This window comes from Eschrichtius robustus, chromosome 7 (genome assembly GCF_028021215.1).
Source record: "Eschrichtius robustus isolate mEscRob2 chromosome 7, mEscRob2.pri, whole genome shotgun sequence".
Lineage (NCBI taxonomy): Eukaryota > Metazoa > Chordata > Mammalia > Artiodactyla > Eschrichtiidae > Eschrichtius > Eschrichtius robustus.
The window spans coordinates 41,833,189-41,844,421 of record NC_090830.1 but is presented as its reverse complement, the minus strand read 5'-3'; positions in this window follow the sequence as shown (position 1 = coordinate 41,844,421).

The following is an 11,233-nucleotide window of genomic DNA, read 5'->3' as shown; positions in this document are numbered from 1 at the left end:
TTCCTACATCGAAAACATGCATGAGAAACCCAGAAGATGGTCCATCGAGTGATCAGGAAAGGTTTCTAAAACACACCTCATTTCTCATCTCCTTGTGCTCGGGTTCGCCATTCCAGCCGCTTTACTAGCAATCTCCCTCCTTGGAGAATCAGCACCTTTAACCTCCTGTTCCATACAGGTTGCAATTTGTCCTGAGGATGAACGGGAAGAGGGGGAACCAATGAGAGACTAGCTCTAGGTGTTGGGACAGGCACAGGTCACTCTAGTTTCGCATCAGGAAGAAGAATTAACCACAGGCTCAGTCTGCCGCCCGGAAGCAGAATAGGGCCTAAAGCAATCCTGCGCTTTTGCGGCCAGCTCCCAAGAGAGCGAGTTGAAAAATGGAGCTCAGGGGCACTGCAATTCACAAACCTGCAGAGTTATAAATGATAACTCTCGTCTACAAATATATTGAGGGAAGGCAACGAAGAGGATTTGAAAGCAAGGCAGAATTGCAGGAAACAGATTTCAGGAGGCAGATTCGAATCGCCTTTAAAGCACAGGAAATGCGGCAAAACCTCGACAATGATGCCCTTGGCCAAAAAGGGCGTATGCGTTTTTTCCTGAATATATTCAGGAAAAAACGTACACGCCTTTTTGGCCGTCCAAGCATCCTGGAAAGGCAAATCAGCGGTACAAAGAAGTTTCGCTTCCCATCGGTCAATAGGGACATGCTGAATAAAGTGTCAAAACCAAAAACGCAGGACAGGCCATGGAGAAACGGAAGCCTTGCTACGCTGATGGGCGGGATGTAAATTGCCAACAGCCACTCTGGAGAATTGTACGGTGTGTCCTGAAACATCTACAAAACTCAGCCTAGAGAGCATAGGGCACTACCACTCATGGGCGTATAAATTGGGAAAACCAAAAATCAGCAAGACACAAGCACCCCAAAGTTTAGGGCTGCTCTGTTTACAAGAACCGCCACTTCGTTGCACCTTAAATATCCCAGGAAAGAGAAAAATGGATAAAGAAGTTGTGGTCCTTATGTACAATGGAATATCACTCAGCCATGAAATCAACGTCATAAGGCTAGTAGCAGCATGATGAGTGGATTTAGGTACGACGATTCTAATTGAAATAAGTCACACAGAAAAAGACACTTATCATGAGATATCACTTATACAGGGAATGTAAAAACCGCTACCCTTGAACTGAATTACAAAACAGAACAGAGTCACACGGTTAGAAAACACACTATGGCTGCCTAACGGGAAAGGTGAGGTGGGGTGATGCATAAAACAAGGGTTTCAAATTAGCTCAGATACCGTTCCATAAACCCAATAAGTAATAGACAAGACCTACTCCTTGCTCAGGGAACTGGACTCAACACCCCCTATTCACCGCCCAAGAATATATCTGACTAGTAAGAATCTTAAAACCTATGTATTGATATCTCTCTGTAAGTGAGTCAAGTGGGTGTAAAGCTGCATAAACACAGCAGTGAAAAGCAGCTAAACCCCATTATAAAACTCAATTAATTTTAAAAACCCGTGAAACAAAGACAGTGAAAGAGAGAGAAATTCTTACAAAATTCGTTCAGGGCCTGTGATGCCACCTGGATTGACCATATCTAGACCTGCAGCTGATTGAGACATAAGGGTGGACACTCTTGGGGCTGAGAGATTTGGTGAGGTTGGGTGAGCAAACGCAGACGCTTTAAAGTAATACTGCGTGGTACCCATCCCATGGGTCCCAAATCTCCAGGTTCAAGGGCATCTTCCTACATCGAAAACATGCATGAGAAACCCAGAAGATGGTACACCGAGTGATCAGGAAAGGTTTCTAAAACACACCTCATTTCTCATCTCCTTGTGCTCGGGTTCGCCATTCCAGCCGCTTTACTAGCAATCTCCCTCCTTGGAGAATCAGCACCTTTAACCTCCTGTTCCATACAGGTTGCAATTTGTCCTGAGGATGAACGGGAAGAGGGGGAACCAATGAGAGACTAGCTCTAGGTGTTGGGACAGGCACAGGTCACTCTATTTTCCCATCAGGAAGAGGAATTAACCACCAGCTCAGTCTGCCGCCCGGAAGCAGAATAGGGCCTAAAGCAATCCTGCGCTTTTGCGGCCAGCTCCCAAGAGAGCGAGTTGAAAAATGGAGCTCAGGGGCACTGCAATTCACAAACCTGCAGACTTATAAATGATAACTCTCGTCTACAAATATATTGAGGGAAGGCAACGAAGAGGATTTGAAAGCAAGGCAGAATTGCAGGAAACAGATTTCAGGAGGCAGATTCGAATCGCCTTTAAAGCACAGGAAAAGCGGCAAAACCTCGACAATGATGCCCTTGGCCAAAAAGGGCGTATGCGTTTTTTCCTGAATATATTCAGGAAAAAACGCATACGCCCTTTTTGGCCAACCAAGCAACCTGGAAAGGCAAATCAGCGCTACAAAGAAGTCTCGCTTCCCATCGGTCAAAAGGGCCATGCTGAATAAAGTGTCAAAACCAGAAATGCAGGACAGGCCACGGAGAAACGGGAGCCTTGCTACGCTGATGGGCGGGATTTAAATTGCCAACAGCCACTCTGGAGAAGTGTACGGTGTGTCCTGAAACATTTACAAAACTCAGCTTAGAGAGCATAGGGCACTTCCACTCATGGGCGTATAAATTGGGAAAAGTAAAAATCAGCAAGACACAAGCACCCCAAAGTTTAGGGCTGCTCTGTTGACAAGAATCTCCACATCGTTACACCTTAAATATCCCAGGAAAGAGAAAAATGGATAAAGAAGTTGTGGTCCTTATGTACAATGGAACATCACTCAGCCATGAAATCAACGTCATAAGGCTAGTAGCAGCATGATGAGTGGATTTAGGTACGACGATTCTAAGTCAAATAAGTCACACAGAAAAAGACACTTATCATAAGATATCACTTATAGAGGGAATGTAAAAACCGCTACCCTTGAACTGAATTACAAAACAGAACAGAGTCACACGGTTAGAAAATACACTATGGCTGCCTAACGGGAAAGGTGAGGTGGGGTGATGCATAAAACAAGGGTTTCAAATTAGCTCAGATACCGTTCCATAAACCCAATAAGTAATAGACAAGACCTACTCCTTGCTCAGGGAACTGGACTCAACACCCCCTATTCACCGCCCAAGAATATATCTGACTAGTAAGAATCTTAAAACCTATGTATTGATATCTCTCTGTAAGTGAGTCAAGTGGGTGTAAAGCTGCATAAACACAGCAGTGAAAAGCAGCTAAACCCCATTATAAAACTCAATTAATTTTAAAAACCCGTGAAACAGAGACAGTGAAAGAGAGAGAAATTCTTACAAAATTCGTTCAGGGGCTGTGATGCCACCTGGATTGACCATATCTAGACCTGCAGCTGATTGAGACATAAGGGTGGACACTCTTGGGGCTGAGAGGTTTGGTGAGGTTGGGTGAGCAAACGCAGACGCTTTAAAGTAATACTGCGTGGTACCCATCCCATGGGTCCCAAATCTCCAGGTTCAAGGGCATCTTCCTACATCGAAAACATGCATGAGAAACCCAGAAGATGGTCCATCGAGTGATCAGGAAAGGTTTCTAAAACACACCTCATTTCTCATCTCCTTGTGCTCGGGTTCGCCATTCCAGCCGCTTTACTAGCAATCTCCCTCCTTGGAGAATCAGCACCTTTAACCTCCTGTTCCATACAGGTTGCAATTTGTCCTGAGGATGAACGGGAAGAGGGGGAACCAATGAGAGACTAGCTCTAGGTGTTGGGACAGGCACAGGTCACTCTAGTTTCCCATCAGGAAGAAGAATTAACCACAGGCTCAGTCTGCCGCCCGGAAGCAGAATAGGGCCTAAAGCAATCCTGCGCTTTTGCGGCCAGCTCCCAAGAGAGCGAGTTGAAAAATGGAGCTCAGGGGCACTGCAATTCACAAACCTGCAGAGTTATAAATGATAACTCTCGTCTACAAATATATTGAGGGAAGGCAACGAAGAGGATTTGAAAGCAAGGCAGAATTGCAGGAAACAGATTTCAGGAGGCAGATTCGAATCGCCTTTAAAGCACAGGAAATGCGGCAAAACCTCGACAATGATGCCCTTGGCCAAAAAGGGCGTATGCGTTTTTTCCTGAATATATTCAGGAAAAAACGTACACGCCTTTTTTGGCCGTCCAAGCATCCTGGAAAGGCAAATCAGCGGTACAAAGAAGTTTCGCTTCCCATCGGTCAATAGGGACATGCTGAATAAAGTGTCAAAACCAAAAACGCAGGACAGGCCATGGAGAAACGTAAGCCTTGCTACGCTGATGGGCGGGATGTAAATTGCCAACAGCCACTCTGGAGAATTGTACGGTGTGTCCTGAAACATCTACAAAACTCAGCCTAGAGAGCATAGGGCACTACCACTCATGGGCGTATAAATTGGGAAAACCAAAAATCAGCAAGACACAAGCACCCCAAAGTTTAGGGCTGCTCTGTTGACAAGAACCGCCACTTCGTTGCACCTTAAATATCCCAGGAAAGAGAAAAATGGATAAAGAAGTTGTGGTCCTTATGTACAATGGAATATCACTCAGCCATGAAATCAACGTCATAAGGCTAGTAGCAGCATGATGAGTGGATTTAGGTACGACGATTCTAATTGAAATAAGTCACACAGAAAAAGACACTTATCATGAGATATCACTTATACAGGGAATGTAAAAACCGCTACCCTTGAACTGAATTACAAAACAGAACAGAGTCACACGGTTAGAAAACACACTATGGCTGCCTAACGGGAAAGGTGAGGTGGGGTGATGCATAAAACAAGGGTTTCAAATTAGCTCAGATACCGTTCCATAAACCCAATATGTAATAGACAAGACCTACTCCTTGCTCAGGGAACTGGACTCAACACCCCCTATTCACCGCCCAAGAATATATCTGACTAGTAATAATCTTAAAACTTATGTATTGATAACTCTCTGTAAGTGAGTCAAGTGGGTGTAAAGCTGCATAAACACATCAGTGAAAAGCAGATAAACCCCATTATAAAACTCAAATAATTTTAAAAACCCGTGAAACAAAGACAGTGAAAGAGAGAGAAATTCTTACAAAATTCGTTCAGGGGCTGTGATGCCACCTGGGTTGACCATATCTAGACCTGCAGCTGATTGAGACATAAGGGTGGACACTCTTGGGGCTGAGAGGTTTGGTGAGGTTGGGTGAGCAAACGCAGACGCTTTAAAGTAATACTGCGTGGTACCCATCCCATGGGTCCCAAATCTCCAGGTTCAAGGGCATCTTCCTACATCGAAAACATGCATGAGAAACCCAGAAGATGGTCCACCGAGTGATCGGGAAAGGTTTCTAAAACGCACCTCATTTCTCATCTCCTTGTGCTCGGGTTCGCCATTCCAGCCGCTTTACTAGCAATCTCCCTCCTTGGAGAATCAGCACCTTTAACCTCCTGTTCCATACAGGTTGCAATTTGTCCTGAGGATGAACGGGAAGAGGGGGAACCAATGAGAGACTAGCTCTAGGTTTTGGGACAGGCACAGGTCACTCTATTTTCCCATCAGGAAGAAGAATTAACCACAAGCTCAGTCTGCCGCCCGGAAGCAGAATAGGGCCTAAAGCAATCCTGCGCTTTTGCGGCCAGCTCCCAAGAGAGCGAGTTGAAAAATGGAGCTCAGGGGCACTGCAATTCACAAACCTGCAGACTTATAAATGATAACTCTCGTCTACAAATATATTGAGGGAAGGCAACGAAGAGGATTTGAAAGCAAGGCAGAATTGCAGGAAACAGATTTCAGGAGGCAGATTCGAATCGCCTTTAAAGCACAGGAAAAGCGGCAAAACCTCGACAATGATGCCCTTGGCCAAAAAGGGCGTATGCGTTTTTTCCTGAATATATTCAGGAAAAAACGCATACGCCCTTTTTGGCCAACCAAGCAACCTGGAAAGGCAAATCAGCACTAGAAAGAAGTCTCGCTTCCCATCGGTCAAAAGGGCCATGCTGAATAAAGGGTCAAAACCAGAAATGCAGGACAGGCCACGGAGAAACGGGAGCCTTGCTACGCTGATGGGCGGGATGTAAATTGCCAACAGCCACTCTGGAGAAGTGTACGGTGTGTCCTGAAACATTTACAAAACTCAGCTTAGAGAGCATAGGGCACTTCCACTGATGGGCGTATACATTGGGAAAACTAAAAATCAGCAAGACACAAGCACCCCAAAGTTTAGGGCTGCTCTGTTGACAAGAACCTCCACTTCGTTACACCTTAAATATCCCAGGAAAGAGAAAAATGGATAAAGATGTTGTGCTCCTTATGTACAATGGAATATCACTCAGCCATGAAATCAACGTCATAAGGCTAGTAGCAGCATGATGAGTGGATTTAGGTACGATGATTCTAAGTGAAATAAGTCACACAGAAAAAGACACTTATCATGAGATATCACTTATACAGGGAATGTAAAAACCGCTACCCTTGAACTGAATTACAAAACAGAACAGAGTCACACGGTTAGAAAACACACTATGGCTGCCTAACGGGAAAGGTGAGGAGGGGTGATGCATAAAACAAGGGTTTCAAATTAGGTCAGATACCGTTCCATAAACCCAATACGTAATAGACAAGACCTACTCCTTGCTCAGGGAACTGGACTCAACACCCCCTATTCACCACCCAAGAATATATCTGACTAGTAAGAATCTTAAAACCTATGTATTGATATCTCTCTGTAAGTGAGTCAAGTGGGTGTAAAGCTGCATAAACACAGCAGTGAAAAGCAGCTAAACCCCATTATAAAACTCAATTAATTTTAAAAACCCGTGAAACAAAGACAGTGAAAGAGAGAGAAATTCTTTCAAAATTCGTTCAGGGGCTGTGATGCCACCTGGATTGACCATATCTAGACCTGCAGCTGATTGAGACATAAGGGTGGACACTCTTGGGGCTGAGAGGTTTGGTGAGTTTGGGTGAGCAAACACAGACGCTTTAAAGTAATACTGCGTGGTACCCATCCCATGGGTCCCAAATCTCCAGGTTCAAGGGCATCTTCCTACATCGAAAACATGCATGAGAAACCCAGAAGATGGTCCACCGAGTGATCGGGAAAGGTTTCTAAAACGCACCTCATTTCTCATCTCCTTGTGCTCGGGTTCGCCATTCCAGCCGCTTTACTAGCAATCTCCCTCCTTGGAGAATCAGCACCTTTAACCTCCTGTTCCATACAGGTTGCAATTTGTCCTGAGGATGAACGGGAAGAGGGCGAACCAATGAGAGACTAGCTCTAGGTGTTGGGACAGGCACAGGTCACTCTATTTTCCCATCAGGAAGAAGAATTAACCACAAGCTCAGTCTGCCGCCCGGAAGCAGAATAGGGCCTAAAGCAATCCTGCGCTTTTGCGGCCAGCTCCCAAGAGAGCGAGTTGAAAAATGGAGCTCAGGGGCACTGCAATTCACAAACCTGCAGACTTATAAATGATAACTCTCGTCTACAAATATATTGAGGGAAGGCAACGAAGAGGATTTGAAAGCAAGGCAGAATTGCAGGAAACAGATTTCAGGAGGCAGATTCGAATCGCCTTTAAAGCACAGGAAAAGCGGCAAAACCTCGACAATGATGCCCTTGGCCAAAAAGGGCGTATGCGTTTTTTCCTGAATATATTCAGGAAAAAACGCATACGCCCTTTTTGGCCAACCAAGCAACCTGGAAAGGCCAATCAGCGCTACAAAGAAGTCTCGCTTCCCATCGGTCAAAAGGGCAATGCTGAATAAAGTGTCAAAACCAGAAATGCAGGACAGGCCACGGAGAAACGGGAGCCTTGCTACGCTGATGGGCGGGATTTAAATTGCCAACAGCCACTCTGGAGAAGTGTACGGTGTGTCCTGAAACATTTACAAAACTCAGCTTAGAGAGCATAGGGCACTTCCACTCATGGGCGTATAAATTGGGAAAAGTAAAAATCAGCAAGACACAAGCACCCCAAAGTTTAGGGCTGCTCTGTTGACAAGAATCTCCACATCGTTACACCTTAAATATGCCAGGAAAGAGAAAAATGGATAAAGAAGTTGTGGTCCTTATGTACAATGGAACATCACTCAGCCATGAAATCAACGTCATAAGGCTAGTAGCAGCATGATGAGTGGATTTAGGTACGACGATTCTAAGTCAAATAAGTCACACAGAAAAAGACACTTATCATAAGATATCACTTATAGAGGGAATGTAAAAACCGCTACCCTTGAACTGAATTACAAAACAGAACAGAGTCACACGGTTAGAAAACACACTATGGCTGCCTAACGGGAAAGGTGAGGTGGGGTGATGCATAAAACAAGGGTTTCAAATTAGCTCAGATACCGTTCCATAAACCCAATAAGTAATAGACAAGACCTACTCCTTGCTCAGGGAACTGGACTCAACACCCCCTATTCACCGCCCAAGAATATATCTGACTAGTAAGAATCTTAAAACCTATGTATTGATATCTCTCTGTAAGTGAGTCAAGTGGGTGTAAAGCTGCATAAACACAGCAGTGAAAAGCAGCTAAACCCCATTATAAAACTCAATTAATTTTAAAAACCCGTGAAACAAAGACAGTGAAAGAGAGAGAAATTCTTACAAAATTCGTTCAGGGCCTGTGATGCCACCTGGATTGACCATATCTAGACCTGCAGCTGATTGAGACATAAGGGTGGACACTCTTGGGGCTGAGAGATTTGGTGAGGTTGGGTGAGCAAACGCAGACGCTTTAAAGTAATACTGCGTGGTACCCATCCCATGGGTCCCAAATCTCCAGGTTCAAGGGCATCTTCCTACATCGAAAACATGCATGAGAAACCCAGAAGATGGTACACCGAGTGATCAGGAAAGGTTTCTAAAACACACCTCATTTCTCATCTCCTTGTGCTCGGGTTCGCCATTCCAGCCGCTTTACTAGCAATCTCCCTCCTTGGAGAATCAGCACCTTTAACCTCCTGTTCCATACAGGTTGCAATTTGTCCTGAGGATGAACGGGAAGAGGGGGAACCAATGAGAGACTAGCTCTAGGTGTTGGGACAGGCACAGGTCACTCTTTTTTCCCTTCAGGAAGAAGAATTAACCACAAGCTCAGTCTGCCGCCCGGAAGCAGAATAGGGCCTAAAGCAATCCTGCGCTTTTGCGGCCAGCTCCCAAGAGAGGGAGTTGAAAAATGGAGCTCAGGGGCACTGCAATTCACAAACCTGCAGACTTATAAATGATAACTCTCGTCTACAAATATATTGAGGGAAGGCAACGAAGAGGATTTGAAAGCAAGGCAGAATGGCAGGAAACAGATTTCAGGAGGCAGATTCGAATCGCCTTTAAAGCACAGGAAAAGCGGCAAAACCTCGACAATGATGCCCTTGGCCAAAAAGGGCGTATGCGTTTTTTCCTGAATATATTCAGGAAAAAACGCATACGCCCTTTTTGGCCAACCAAGCAACCTGGAAAGGCAAATCAGCGCTACAAAGAAGTCTCGCTTCCCTTCGGTCAAAAGGGCCATGCTGAATAAAGTGTCAAAACCAGAAATGCAGGACAGGCCACGGAGAAACGGGAGCCTTGCTACGCTGATGGGCGGGATTTAAATTGCCAACAGCCACTCTGGAGAAGTGTACGGTGTGTCCTGAAACATTTACAAAACTCAGCTTAGAGAGCATAGGGCACTTCCACTCATGGGCGTATAAATTGGGAAAAGTAAAAATCAGCAAGACACAAGCACCCCACAGTTTAGGGCTGCTCTGTTGACAAGAATCTCCACATCGTTACACCTTAAATATCCCAGGAAAGAGAAAAATGGATAAAGAAGTTGTGGTCCTTATGTACAATGGAACATCACTCAGCCATGAAATCAACGTCATAAGGCTAGTAGCAGCATGATGAGTGGATTTAGGTACGACGATTCTAAGTGAAATAAGTCACACAGAAAAAGACACTTATCATAAGATATCACTTATAGACGGAATGTAAAAACCGCTACCCTTGAACTGAATTACAAAACAGAACAGAGTCACACGGTTAGAAAACACACTATGGCTGCCTAACGGGAAAGGTGAGGTGGGGTGATGCATAAAACAAGGGTTTCAAATTAGCTCAGATACCGTTCCATAAACCCAATAAGTAATAGACAAGACCTACTCCTTGCTCAGGGAACTGGACTCAACACCCCCTATTCACCGCCCAAGAATATATCTGACTAGTAAGAATCTTAAAACCTATGTATTGATATCTCTCTGTAAGTGAGTCAAGTGGGTGTAAAGCTGCATAAACACAGCAGTGAAAAGCAGCTAAACCCCATTATAAAACTCAATTAATTTTAAAAACCCGTGAAACAAAGACAGTGAAAGAGAGAGAAATTCTTACAAAATTCGTTCAGGGGCTGTGATGCCACCTGGATTGACCATATCTAGACCTGCAGCTGATTGAGACATAAGGGTGGACACTCTTGGGGCTGAGAGGTTTGGTGAGGTTGGGTGAGCAAACGCAGACGCTTTACAGTAATACTGCGTGGTACCCATCCCATGGGTCCCAAATCTCCAGGTTCAAGGGCATCTTCCTACATCGAAAACATGCATGAGAAACCCAGAAGATGGTCCACCGAGTGATCAGGAAAGGTTTCTAAAACACACCTCATTTCTCATCTCCTTGTGCTCGGGTTCGCCATTCCAGCCGCTTTACTAGCAATCTCCCTCCTTGGAGAATCAGCACCTTTAACCTCCTGTTCCATACAGGTTGCAATTTGTCCTGAGGATGAACGGGAAGAGGGGGAACCAATGAGAGACTAGCTCTATGTGTTGGGACAGGCACAGGTCACTCTTTTTTCCCATCAGGAAGAAGAATTAACCACAAGCTCAGTCTGCCGCCCGGAAGCAGAATAGGGCTTAAAGCAATCCTGCGCATTTGCGGCCAGCTCCCAAGAGAGCGAGTTGAAAAATGGAGCTCAGGGGCACTGCAATTCACAAACCTGCAGACTTATAAATGATAACTCTCGTCTACAAATATATTGTGGGAAGGCAACGAAGAGGATTTGAAAGCAAGGCAGAATTGCAGGAAACAGATTTCAGGAGGCAGATTCGAATCGCCTTTAAAGCACAGGAAAAGCGGCAAAACCTCGACAATGATGCCCTTGGCCAAAAAGGGCGTATGCGTTTTTTCCTGAATATATTCAGGAAAAAAAGTACACGCCTTTTTTGGCCGTCCAAGCATCCTGGAAAGGCAAATCAGCGG